This window comes from Furipterus horrens, unplaced genomic scaffold, assembly GCF_987537825.1.
Source record: "Furipterus horrens unplaced genomic scaffold, mFurHor1.1.pri manual_scaffold_5, whole genome shotgun sequence".
NCBI classification, from domain to species: Eukaryota; Metazoa; Chordata; class Mammalia; order Chiroptera; family Furipteridae; genus Furipterus; species Furipterus horrens.
The window spans coordinates 47,484,070-47,498,129 of NW_028327175.1; the positions used below are offsets into that span (position 1 = coordinate 47,484,070).

Consider the following 14,060-nt stretch of genomic DNA (forward strand, 5'->3'; position numbering starts at 1 on the left):
TGAAGAGTCCTCAAGGACTTTATAATCTATAGAGAGAGCCAGATATATATCTAAGTGAATGATGAAAAAAGTGTTGTTAGACCCTAAAAAAACAGAGGTGCAAGGAAGGGACGTAGGAGCAGCCACTTTGCATGGGGTGAGATCATGAGGGGGTGAAGCAGTAGGAATGGAGCCAGAGAAAATTTTAATAGTGAAGATAACCCCAGTGTTGAGACCTGAAAGACAGATAAAAGGATATACTCAGCAGTACAGTAGCATAAGCAGAGACACAGAGGTATGGACACGTATGCTGGGAACGGAAGTAGTGTGTAAGGCTGAAGCAAAGCGTGAAAAGCAAGGCTTGGCTATGGATGAACAGGCACTCATGAGGAACAGCCAGATCATGGAAAATCATGATTATGTCATGATAAAAAGTTTGGTCTTTATTTTAGAGAAGTTATTAAAACGTTTTAAATGAGTGATAACCAGATCATGCTTGTCTTTTAGAAAGAGCACTCTGCCAACTTTCAGGATGAATTGGAGAGTTGGGGTCCTGAAAAAAAGAGAGATCAACTGGGAGCCAATGCAGTAGTCCAAAAAGTAAGTGTTCCCTCTGACAGTAATCCAGGAGATAATTGAATCTCTGAATGTAGGAGTCAGCAATGGGAAGTGGATAGAGGGTATGATTATGACACAGTTTTGTTATTGCAATGAGAATGAGATCATGATCAATAATTGGTTAAGGGGTTAAAGCGAGGAATTGTCTATGGCTGCCAGATGTCTGGCTTGAATAACTAGATGAATGATAGTGCCACTCACCAAGGCAAGAAATGTAGGAAGATGAACAGGTTGGGAGGAAGAACAATGGGCTCAATATCAGATGTTTCAGGTATGAGGTTCCTATAAGGCACAGAGTTGAAGCTGCAGGTATGCAGTATATGGCCACACCCATTATGCTGTGCACCACTCCATGGACTGCCATTAACAAAGGCTGCAATGTGAATGTGCTTCTTGGAGTTAAGCAATGTGGCAGCCCTGCACTGGAACTTTAGGTTGGCGATACAGTCTGAGGAATCATGAGCACAATGGGAAATGCTGAAAAAAGGAGAGGATAAGATCACCTATGAAAAGGAGTGTGAGAAAGAATTCTTACTCTGAAGTATGCAATATTTTTAGTATAAACCCACGTTTATTTTTCTAGGAAGGGGATCCTTAGCTTCCAGTATGCGTTCAGAGGGAACTATAACCCTAATAAAGTTAAGGACCACTATCATAGTGAGAAGAGGTTAAAGCAAGAACCACTAATATTGAAAGGGGGAAGAGAATAGCCAGTAAAGAAGACTGAATATTGGTAGAACTTTCAGAAAGAACAGCATCACAAAACCTTGGAGAAGAGAGAAGTCAGAGTCATATGCCAAAGAAAGATGAGAATTGGATAGAATCCCTTGAATTTGGCAATCAGGACGCTGCTATGACATTTGCCTGAACAATTTCAGTGGAAAGTAGGGCAGGTGTCAGTCACAGTGGGCTGAAAAATAAGTGAGAGATGAGTAAACAGGAGAAAGGGCAGACACAGGGAAAGTGCTTTATTTGAAGAAACATGGTTTGGGGCTAGATTGTGGAAAGGTTACTTCAACTTTATTCGATGAGTATCACTGAGTATACACATGATAAGTAAACTAAATCGCAGCATGATTGTCTTTAGTTAAGCCAATTAGGGAGAATAAAATAAGCATATACATCTCAGCAAGGAATGACTGCTTCTCAGGACTTCAAATCCAACACTGTGGTAACTTGGTCCATTTCTGCTTTCATTCACTTCTTTCTTTAGGATGTGTTTGCTGACCAGTTAGCTATAGGAGTGGGGGTGGGGTGAGGCTATTAAAAAAAAAAAAAAAGATCTAAAAAGTATGATTGGACTTAAGTTTCTAAAATAGATAATCAGACACAAAACAACTATTATACTTTTTGAAAATACACTGTAACTCTACCACCTGTACTGCTTTGATGAGACAAGGTATCACAGTTTATTTGAAACTCAACAAAGTAGCATTCTTCTTACTGCTTCTGGGTTCAGAAACAAAGGAGGAAGATGAAGCTTGCTTTAATAGGTGGCGGGTGTATATCAGTTCACTAAATTTTCACTTTTCTCTAACCCAACACATCAGAAACCAGGAGATAAAAAGTTCCGAGTGCTTCTCTTTTGCAAGAGAAATCACATTACATCTTGGTAATCACCTGGGTAATGGGGAAGGAGGGTTCCGGGAACTCAAAAGGAACCCCTAAGAGGCAGAGGAAGAATGAATTAAGGCGCAAGCTGGCAGCAGGGTGACGTCCCTGCGTCCCTCAAGGATCCTACCTGCAGGCAAGGAAAGAGGGTGCAACAGCCGTTCCTCACGGCAAGGACTAGAAGTAGCGGGGAAAAGCAGTTGCGAGTAAGCAAAGGCGGTAATCTCTTCGATCACCTTCCTACCAATCCCTGTTTTAATCAAATTCTTACTTAAAAACAAGCGTCATCCATGGTTATTTTTCCCCTTATGTTTTAAATGACCAGAACCTATGGCGACAGTAACTGCTATACTTCAGGCACTCCTTCCTCTTGCCCTCTCTTCTCGACGCCTCGGAGAGGAAAACCTCTCGACCTTGCAGCCCCGCAGAACAGCAGAAAGGCCGGCGTCTGGGGAAAGATACTCCCAGTCCCGTCCTGTACGAGCCCTGGGAGCGAAAATCCCGGCCAAGGTTCTTTAAATCCCACTCCACTGCGTCCGCCATGGGCGCGGGGTCGGCCCGGGGCGCAGCTACCCACCGTCGCAGCTCTCCACGAACCCGGACTCCTCCGTCCGCGTCTCCTTCTCGCGTCACTGCTAAAAACCACAGCCAGTACAGGTGCTGTGGGTTTCAAACTGCAGTTTCAAACTGACCAAACTGACAGTTTCAAACTGCAGCGAGGAATTAAGGACAGCCCTGAGCATTGGTCCCAAGCTTCAGCAACATGCCGTATGATTGGTCAGAGAGCCGGGGGCGGGGTTCCACACCGCGGCTGGGACAAACCGAATTAGGTTACCAAGGAGAGTCCCGCCCTCTGCGCCGGCAAGTCCTGAGCAGGCGGAGTCTTAAGGAGCCCGGCCCAGCATGTGGGAGCGCATGCCCAGTTCTGTTCTGCGGCTGCATACTGGGAGGCGGCTTCTGATAATGCATTTGGTTGTGCTGAGCAGTGCTGAAGTCAGCCAGGGTTAATGCTGTTGTCTTTGGATAATACAAGTCTATGCATGCCGTCCTCATACATGAAAGTCACCTTCGTCTACAGGTGCCTTGCAACAGGATCACGTGGAGGTGCTTTTTTAAAGTACAGATTCGTGACCCGCCCCCCACGCCACCCCCCGACATTTCTTCAGTCTTGAGCAGGGCCAGGGACTGAATTTTTAACTGTGTTCTGGAAACTGTACTCAGTTCACTTAATTCTCAGATTAGCCCTGTGATGGAGATGCTGTTTACATCCTCATTTTACAGTTTTGAAAACTGGAGCCTAGAGAGGTTATGTGACTTGTCTATGATCACATAGCTAATAAGAGCAGAATTGGTATTCTAATTGAGACAATCTGGGCTTGGGAGTTCGTTTTCTTATCACTCAATATGTTCTGTTGGGAACAGCGAGAACGGTGTCCTCAAAAAGTATGTTCAAGTCTGAACCTCTAGTACCTGTGAATGTGACCATACTTGGAGGTAGGGTCATTATAAATGTAATCAAGTTAAATTAGATCATACTGGATTGGGGTGAACCTAAATTCAATAACTAATGCCCTTATAGAAGGAAATCCAGACACAAAAAGAGATACAGGGGAGAAGATTGAGGCAGAAATTGGAGTGATGCATCTATAAACTAAGAAACAGAGGATTGCCAGTAACCACTAGCAGCTGGAAGAGGCAAGGAAAGATCTTTGGCTAGAGCTTTCAAAGACAGCATGGCTCTGCCCATACATTGTTTTTTGACTTTCCGCCTCCAGAACTGAGAATACTTTTGTGTTGTTTAAGCCACCCAGTCTGTGATAATTTGTTATGGCATCCCTAGGAAACAAATACAGTGGTTCAGACCTTGATATAAGAAAGTGTTTATTATATTTGGATAATGAATAAAAATCTTAGTGAGGGGCAAAGTGGCACAGGATAAGGCTATAGATGGAGGTGGGGACCTATGTTGAGGATTTGAGATTTTATTTCAGGTTCAATGAGATGTTTTTAGATGTTCTGGAAAGAGATGAAAACTTGAACTAAACGGATGACAAGGGTAAATGTCACTTCCACTCATATTACATTGCCTTACTTGACTTCAAGGTAGACTGGGAAATGTAGTCTAACTAGGCAGCTATTTTCCCAGCTTCAATTTTTTTACTATAGAAAGAGGGAATAAATGTTGATCGATGGATAAGTGGGTATATATGTATCTATTTGTGTATGTGTCTATCCATCTATCCATCCATCAATCAAAAGAATGTGGTAGATTATTTTTGGGCAAGTGACTCACAATGCATGTCTCCAAACAGATCTTTTGTAGCTGGATTACACAGTTTATTTAGAATCCCTTGATACAGTGAGAGTCAAAAAGATGGATTCATCTGACACATTTAATTGAGGCAGAGCAGAGGAAGAAAGACTGTCAATAAGGAAAGACACAGCATGTTGTAGGTATCATGGCTGCAGTGGACAGTGCTTTGCAGGACTGGGTATTTGTAGTGGAGTAAGATCTTTTTCTGAATATTTTGTTTGATATCCTGGATTCCACAGTTGCATTTTGCACTTCCTGCCTCTTTTACTGCAGGAGGGACTTTAGTTCTTAGTCCTCATCATCAGCCTTCTGTTCTTCCTAATTATCAAGACTCATCCCTGAACCTCTCTTGTTACCATCCTCTAGCCATATAACAATTTTCTTATCCTGAAACTTCCGGCCAAGTAGGAGGCCTAGACTGACACGCTCCATCTCCCTCCACAACTAAGAAGGAATACAACTACCACAAAACTAGAAATAACCAGAAGTTCCAGAAAATAAATGGAAGTCCAATGTATGAAGTTATAAAGAAGTGGCGCTGGTCCGGACAGGTGGAGGGGCAAAGGTGGGGAGGAGAGGTCAAGCTGTGCTGTCCGTGGCAGCAGCAGCGACAGCAGTGGGACGGCGGTAAGCACAGACACCTGTATTTAAGGGGAGGTGAGAAGTGCCTGGGGAGCACCCCCAGCTGCAGCCCAGACCCATCAGCTTGCAATTCCAAAGCCGGGGAAGGCAGACCTCTATTGCCTTGGACTGTGAGGCCTGGAGGGGGTAGGGACAGAGGAGGAGGCTCCCGGTCTCTCAACAGAGCGTGAATGGCAGGAATCCATCCTGGACCCCCCACCTCCCCCTGCAGAAAATGCCTGGTTGTGATGAGTGCATGGGGCTCCACCCCCTATAGTGTAGGAGGTGTGACAGCCCTGCCCAGGAAGCAAAGGTAAACACAAAACGGTCAGGATGGCACAGATCATGATAGAGATCCCGGTGACACGGCTGACCAGACAGCGAATATCTAATCTAATGGACCAGTAGACAGATAATCTTTCTGAGGCTCAGTTCAGAGCTTTGGTTATAAAAATGCTTCAGACATAACAGCAGATCTTTAACAAGATGGGGAAGGAATGAAGGCTAGTCCTGCTGAAATGAACAAAAATACATATGAAACCAGTGGTGAGGGCAAGAAAACCAGGGATCAAATCAACAAATCAGAACATAGGGAAGGAACAAACAGTCAACCAGTGCAGAAAGAGGAAATGAGAAGTGAGGAAAATGAGGAGAGGCTCAAAAACTTATCGGACAGCTATAAGTGGGCCAATATCCGAATCATAGTGTTGCCAGAAGGTGAAGAAGAACAACAAGAAATTGAAAAATTATGTGAAAAAAATAATGAAGCAGAACTTCCCTAACTTGGGGAAGGAAATAGACTTACAGGTCCAGGAAGCACAGAGAGTTCCAAATCAACTGGACCCAGGGAGAACCACACCAAGACACATTACAATCAAAATGTCAAAAATTAAGAATAAAGAGAGAATCTTAAAAGCAGCAAGAGAGAAGAAGAGAATTACATACTAAGGGGTCCCAATAAGACTATCAGCCGATTTCTCAAAAGAAACTCTGCATGCAAGAAGGGACTGGCAAGAAATATTCAAAGTAATGAAAAGCAAAAACCTACAATCATGATTACTGTCATTCAGAATAGAAGGGCAGAGAAAGTGCTTCCAGGACAAAGTAAAACTGAAGGAGTTCATCAGATCCAAAGCACTGTTATATGAAATGTTAAAGGGACTTGTTTAGGAGAAAGAAGATCAAAACTATGAACATTAAAATGAAAACTGTATCACAACAACCCACAACAGAAGCTAGGGAACCGAAACAAAGGCAAACTAAGTAGGCAATGAGAGTGGAAAAAGAATTATAGGTATGGGGAACATTTTGGGGAGAGGTCAGTGGGGAGGGGGAAGGGGGAAAGGGAGGGAGATGGTACAGGAATTAAGAAGCATAGTAGGAGGGAGTGGAGTAGATAGGAAGATGTTGAGAAGAACTATATGCACAACCAATGGGCATGGACTAAGGGGTGGGGGGACATTTGGAGGGAGGGATGTCACTGGGTGGAAGGGAACAAAGGGAAAAGAACTGGGACAACTGTAACAGCATAATCAATAAAGCATATTTTTTAAAAAACCTTCTTATCCTTCTTTCTCCTGATAAAACAATCTGGGACTAGCTGTGAGGCAGGATTAATTAGTTTTTCCGAGAACAGTGTTACTGAATCCCACTGATGATTGAGTACTACACAGAGGTCTTTAGGGTTTCTCAGGGTGGGTTTGCAGATGAGGGTAATTGAGCTCTGAGAGAAAGGGCAGGTCCTTACATTTTGGGGTGCTTAACCCAAAATGTACTTGACTACTTGTTATGTATCAAGCAATATGCTACGCCCTTTCATATATATTCTGCTATTAGTTGTTACAAAATTTTGCATAATTAAACAAATGGAAACAGAAATACATTCACAGTAAAAATGTAATTTGATAATGTGCAAAAAATTGTGATGTACTGTTGTTTTAAAGACTACTTTATTTTATTTTTAGAGAAAGGGAAAAGAAGAAAGAGAGGGAGGGAAACATTGATGTGTGAGAGAAATACAGATTGGTTGCCTCTCACACATCCCCAGCTGGGGTCCTGGCCTGAAACCCAGGCATGTGCCCTGGGCCAGGAATGGAACCAGCAACCCTTCTGTCCACAGGTCGGGCTCAACCCACTGAGTGACACCAGCCAGGGCATGTGATTCACTATTAACAATTATTACAATATTGTATTGTATATTTATTTATCTCTAAGGTTTAAGATTTGCTTTTTAGAATGATTTTTGCCCTTTAGAATTTTTATTTTTATAAATTTTATGTATTTATTATAGCAAATACATGGTCAGATTAACTAAAGGTTATGTCTAGTCTATAAACATCCAGAAGAGAAATGACATTAAAAAAGTGAGATTTTGAAATTCTCAAGTGTCACATTTACCTATTAATATGTATAAGATACATATCCAAATACCATGTAAAGCAATCTATCATATAACTTTTAAAAATATATAGATTTTGTTAATAAGAAAAAGCAAAAATAAAATTTAAAAACTATGGGTTAATGGAATTTTATATTTAAAAAACATTTTGTGTTGGGTATTATTTAATTTATATGAATCATTATTTTCCCAAAATGGGTTGGGTATGTATTTAAGACTATTATAATGAAAATTCAAGTCATTGATTTATTTCTATGATACTGAACACTTATGAAATTTATGCAAACAACCCAGAATTCTAAGAAAAACATATGCTAAGAACACGCTTTTGTGTAAAATCAAAATTTAAATTCAAGATTGCAAAATAACATGACAGCCCTATCTAGACTATAATTAAAATAATTGAAATGACATTTGAAGATACTGACATATACAGTATAAAAACATCAATTTTATAATTAGAATGAGAGGATGAAGTTTATTTGCTGAATTTCTGAGAATCACCACCCAAGCATCTTAAAAAAAACATTGAAAGTTAACAGTTATTAATTCATTATGGCTAGTGAATATGTAATTGTATTAACATAATATAAATATATTATCTAAATTATTTTAAGTTATAATTTTAATAAAATGAAAAATCTATATGGGAGGATTTTGTCTTTTTTTGAGGCAAAAGGGATTTAAAGAAGAATTAAAGTATTGCTATCAAATATATCACTTAGAAGTTACTTTTTAGGAAAAGAAAAAATTAATTGTCAGTTTTGCAATTTAAATATTCTTCACCTTTCTAGTAATAGATTTCTAATCACAGGTGACTGTGAAAACTGTAAATTTTTCTTGTACACTTTACTGATGATAAAGTAAGACATTTTTTTAAACTAGAAGCTTTAATTTATTATTTTAATATTTTTGGCATGTATGTTCCTCATCCTTTTTAGTTCCCTATCTTTGACCAGAAAATCCCCAATCTCCTTCTAAGCTTATCCCAAATACCACCCCTCTAAGAAGTCTGTTTTTGTTCTGTTTTGATATTACTTCTTATGATCTTTTACCCATTCATGCACTTTGTATGCTTAATTCATATTGGATTCTGCTGCAGGGATTGTGCCTTCCTCATTTTTGGGTCACCTGTGGGACCAAGCACAGACCTTACCTGCGGGGGGCCTTAAATAAACTTTTGTTGAATTAAAAATGCTGAATACTTATGATTTCCCCCGCTCCTCTATAAAATGAGTTGTTTTTGCTGTTGATGCAAACCTCTCTCCTTGCTTTCTGTAGGCCTGCAGGATGACTCAGCAATGCAGTGGTCCCTGCCCTAGTAGCTTCCAGAGACTGGAAGGAGGTTTGTCTCAGCCACACCAGGTGGCAGTGTGACCCATACTTGCATGGCAACCAAGGCAGGTGTCAGGAAAAACAAGGCAGTGATTCTACAAAGAAAACATTTGAAAATAAGTTAACACAAAAGGGCTAAATGAACTCAATTTTCTGTATTTTTCATAGGAGATTCCAAGATTCATGTGATTTACACAATTCCTGCTGACAGAAAAAAGTGGAAAAAAAGTTTTATTATTTGCACTGTCAACAGGTACACAGACAGAATAAATATGTGTCCTGGAAGACCAGAGTAAAATTTTACATTTGTATAAAGGAGTAAAAGTGATCATATTGAAAGTTAATGTTTTGATATTATTTTGTAAATATGAGAATAGCTTTAAAAGGCATAATTATTCTTCAGAAAGCAAATGGTCAAACTATCTTACCTATAAAAAATTAAGATATTAAACTGATTCTCAAGAAACAGTATTTTGGGGGTTACAAGATGATTGGATTTTGGTGCAGGTGAATTATTTGTGCAAAATGTTTTTTTATGCTTTTAAATACCATCATGGTCTTAAAGTTGAGATTATAGCTGAAGTTCCTCTGAATCTGTAATATGATGAAATAAGGGGCAATTGCATTATTCTGGTATTCCTCTCTGAAGGAGCGCATTCTGCTGTATTTGGTATCATCACTTCCATATTTCATTTGTTTTTTTGAGTATTTCCTGGAACCCTAGGGTAGAGGAACTGTTGGCAGAACTCAAGAGTTGGAAAATTTTAGTTTTAGGTAATAGTTAATAAGCTTAGTAGTTAATGCATGTAAAAAGCTATTGTGTCAGGAACTGAAGATACAGCCCACCATGACTCCAGGAGACCACAAGCAATTCAACCTTTGTGCTCCATAGGCAATCAAGATGGTATCTGAGCCATTTTGTTCGAGGGAGAGACATCCCCCACCCAGGACACAGATGAAGAAAATCACCCAGGATACAGGACATAGGACCCGAATAAAAAATCACCAGTCAAAGGATAAAAGGATGTTAGGGAAATTGCTGGACTACTGCTTTTACCTAATTAACCTCTTTCCTGAATTCCAAATCCTTTACTTACATGGTTTTTTCCCTTCAATTTCAAATGTCTTACCTACACTTTTTCCTCCTTATAAAAAGGCTGGCTTAAAAAGAAATGTAAGACGGTCTGTTAGGGTACATAACCCACCATCTTCTATGATCGCCCGCCATCTGAATAAAGCGTCCATAAAGATTCAATCCCTGTCTCTGCTTATTGGGTCTGGTAATGACAAGTAGCATAAACGCTGACTTCTCCAGTTTCAGAAGCACTCACTAACAGAGAGAAATATCTCCCTGTGGACATTTGTCTTGTGCACAGTTCTGATTGCCCGTCACCCTTTAAACACTCTTTAATGTCTGGGAAATGTCTTGTCTTATGAGTTTCACTTCCCCAGGTGGAAGGAGAACATTGGCTTTCCCAGATTTCCTTGCAGCAAGGGCACAGGTGTATGGCCTGGATTTCACCAATCAGATGCAGTTGTGTGTGACTTTGGTTCAGAAGCGAGCAATGGGAGAAAGAAGGCATGCAAAATTTGTCTGCTGGAAAGCATGACAACAGTAGTATTGGTCTCTTCAAGGGCATCAGTGCCAGAGTTTCTGGCATTTGCTCCTGAGCATCACCAATGTGAGCTGGGCAGCATCTGTGCAAGTCCTGGCAGAGGTGTTGACTCGTGGCACCAGGGGTGTGGGAGCCGTGGTGGCTCCTGCAAGAGTAAGTGAATATTGTTCCTGACTGTTCAGCATTGAACCTGATTCTTATGTCACCTCAGAGCTTCTGTGAGCTACCTATAGGCCTTTAATTCTTTTTCCACCTAAGACAACCCAAGGTAGATTTTATTGGTTGCCACTTAAAATCCTGATAGAAACAAGGAATAACAAGATCTACTCTTTTTTTTTCTGGACATAAATTTTGGGATAACTTGTAAAAATTCTACCATGTTATAAACCTAGGGAAATTTTCATATGAAAACAAGAAGGGAAAAAAGAAAGAGTATAATATAATAATTACAATCTGCAACTGATTAAAATCCAATAAATGAGATAAAGCAGCCACAAGTGAGTAAATGTAAAGTCATTTTAATATTTACATCTATAAGTAGCATGTTTTCTATAAGGGATGTTCAAAACTAGGGATTTTAATGTTCATACTAGAAAACACTTAAACTTGATATCAAAGAGGAATTTAGCAAAGTACCAGTCTCTTAAAAAGCAGAATAGAAGGCTGTTGCCACTCTCTGACCAGAACCCCATTTTACTTCTAATTACAGAATTCCTCTTTATTTGGGGGAACCCTTGGCATGGGACTATCCATAAGAAGATAATAAATAATTACTAAGAAGAGTGAAGCAGAAGGTTAACTAGGGCGATGTTGGTAGTACTATGGGCCACCTGGAGTTAGTGGTCATGAATTTAAAATGAGTTGTCATCCTAGTTGTGTAGTTTTCTCCAACCGCACTCAGCTGATTAGATTAGAGTGTGAAGTAGGCGGAGTGATTTAACTTGGGATACCACTTAGCCAATTGAAGCTCAGGGCAAGGATGATGAGGAAAGCAGGGGAGTGATTTTAAAGATAGACAATGGAATCTAAGTGGGATAAGGGAGTAAAGAGGACATGAGGTAGGTGAAGGAGAATGAAAAGTTGCAAGGCCCACTGGGGTTAAAGAATTGTAGTATTGGTAATATACAGAGTGAGTGGGAGAGGAAGAGGTGGTGGTTGGAAAATGGAATAATTGAAATTGAGATTTAAAATTTTTTTAAATAAAAATATTGTTTATTCATTACATTTTAATAATATGTTTTCTTTAAATCAGTTTAAATGTGTAATTTATAATAATGAAACACATATTTTAAGTATATGGGTTGATGACTTGTCTGATATATCTACCTATGTAATTGCAATCAAAATCAAGATATAGAAGATTGCCATTTTTTTCATAGTTCACTTGTGTCACATTGCAGTTATCCCCCTGCAATGGACTGAATGTTTGTTTCCCCTCACCAAGTTCATATGTTGAAACTCTAACCTTTAATGTGATGGTACTAGGCGGTGGGGCCCTAGGTCATGAAGGTGGAGTCCTCATAATTGGCATTAGTGTATTTATTAAAAGAGACAAGAGAACTAGCTGGCCTTCCTCTACCACGTGAGACACAGAAGACAGCCGTCTATGAACTAGGAAGCAGACTTTCACCAGACACTGAACCTGCCAGCTCCTTGATCTGGGACTTCCCAGCCTCCAGAACTGCGAGAAATAAATGTTTGCTGTTTAAATCATCCAGTCTGAGGTATTTCTGTTATAGCAGCCCTGATGGACTAAATACTCCCCCACCCTCACCTCAATGAAACACTGGTCTGATTTTCAAAAATCACTATAGATAAGGTTTAACTTATTCTAGAATTTCATATAAGTGGAATCATATTGTATGTACTTTTTTTACCCTGGCCACTTTCACCCAGTGTAAGGTTTGTGAAATTCATCATGTTATTGTGTTTCTCAGTAATTTGTTCCTTTTTAATATCAAATGCTATTTCATTGTATAAATATACAACTGCTTATTTATTCACCCGTGGATAGATATTTGGGCTATGTCCAGTTTGGGCTGTTATTAACATTCACATACAAATTGTTTTATGGGCATATGTTCTCATTCTTGGGTAAATAACAAAAACTATAGTTGCTGTTACGTATCATCTGTATTTACATATTGTTGGATTTGACTTGCTAATGTTTTGTTTAGGAATTTCCTGTCTATACTAATAGGGCTAAGGGAAGTCACCTTATCTATCATCAGTCAAAGAGGGAAACATTTAATCCTGCGCTGGAAGGTGAAGGCAAAACTAACCCTTCGGCTCTTTACCTGTGTTGGAGCCATCCTAACAACAGTCTCTCGGTCCTAAACAATGACAAGTGGAACCAGGATGCATATAAGCCAAGTGGAATCATCCACCACCACAGAACAAAGGCATAAGAAATAAATATGGGGTCATGGCAATAAGGAAAAATGCAGATATGCAGGGGCCACATCACTCCCTCCTCACAACTAAATAAACTTGTCCTCTGCTCTTTCCAATCTCTGTTTTTTGGGGGGTCTATGTGCCTATATTCTTAGGCAACTGATCATTAAGTAGCTTGTGTTTCCTGAATTGAAATTCCCCTGCTGTTCTGAATAAACTCAATTTCTGGTCATTTGAGTTTGCTTCAGTTTACCTTGCTATTTAGGTCGACAATTTGCTCTCAAAATGTAAGTCTACAAATCACAGGGCTGAGAGTAGGTGCCGTTCTTAGAAAAGTAAAAACACGGGCAGTTGGAGACTCCCCAAAGAGCCACTACATTTTTGGGAGGCAGACTGTTTTCATTTGTAGCAGGGTAACTATTAAACCACTGTACCTGAAGGTGGGTCCAGAGTGAAGCAGCCCTTCTGGATTCATGGAATTACAGCTTTTGACATCCGGGTCAAATATTTTCTCCCTTAAGTGTGAAGTGACTCTGGAGGATTATTGCTTTAAAGACTGTCAAATATCCCTAAAGTAAGAATTATTTATTCCATAGTAAATGATTCAATTTACAACTTTTGATTTATAACTAATTTACGGGAATATTTCTTTCTTGTATACTTTTTAAATACCTGACCAAACCTCTGGCATGTACTAAGGCAATCAGTAGACTTAAAAAAAAGCAATCAATATTCCAAAAAGTCTCATCACAAAATTAGGCATTTAAGTAAAGATAATTGAAGTAAAAGACAAAGAACACATTGTTTTCTTCACTAATTTCAGTACTTCCCTGACAATGAATTTTCATGAGCTGCTTGGATTATTAAGATAAATTGACATTTTAAAGTCTGATTATTTGGGACAGGAGTACAATATTTGTAGGCTTTTGTTTGTATATTTATATTTATACTAACTATGAGCAATTGTGAGTAAAATATCTTCTGTTTTTAAATTGCTCATTTAGTATAGTATTTGTCAAACATCACTTAAATGAATATTTATTACACAGTGAGGGGCAAAAGTAGGTTTACAGTTGTTGAGTATAGAAAACACAAATTAGTTCTGTATTATTCTTTATTAATTATTGTATTATTTTCATATGAACAACTGTAAACCTACTTTTGCCCCACCCTT

The 14,060-nt window shown here is 39.4% G+C and overlaps 1 protein-coding gene across 1 annotated transcript in view; it reads right to left on the bottom strand.

Moving 5' to 3' along the window:
* POC5 (POC5 centriolar protein) overlaps positions 1–2,931 on the bottom strand; it is a 34,850-nt gene extending 31,919 nt beyond the window's left edge. The window contains exon 1 of the mRNA XM_090276396.1: positions 2,786–2,931. The gene's annotated coding sequence lies outside the window, so the exon portion shown is untranslated. The remainder of the gene's footprint in view (positions 1–2,785) is intronic.
* Between the last annotated feature and the right edge of the window lie 11,129 nt (positions 2,932–14,060).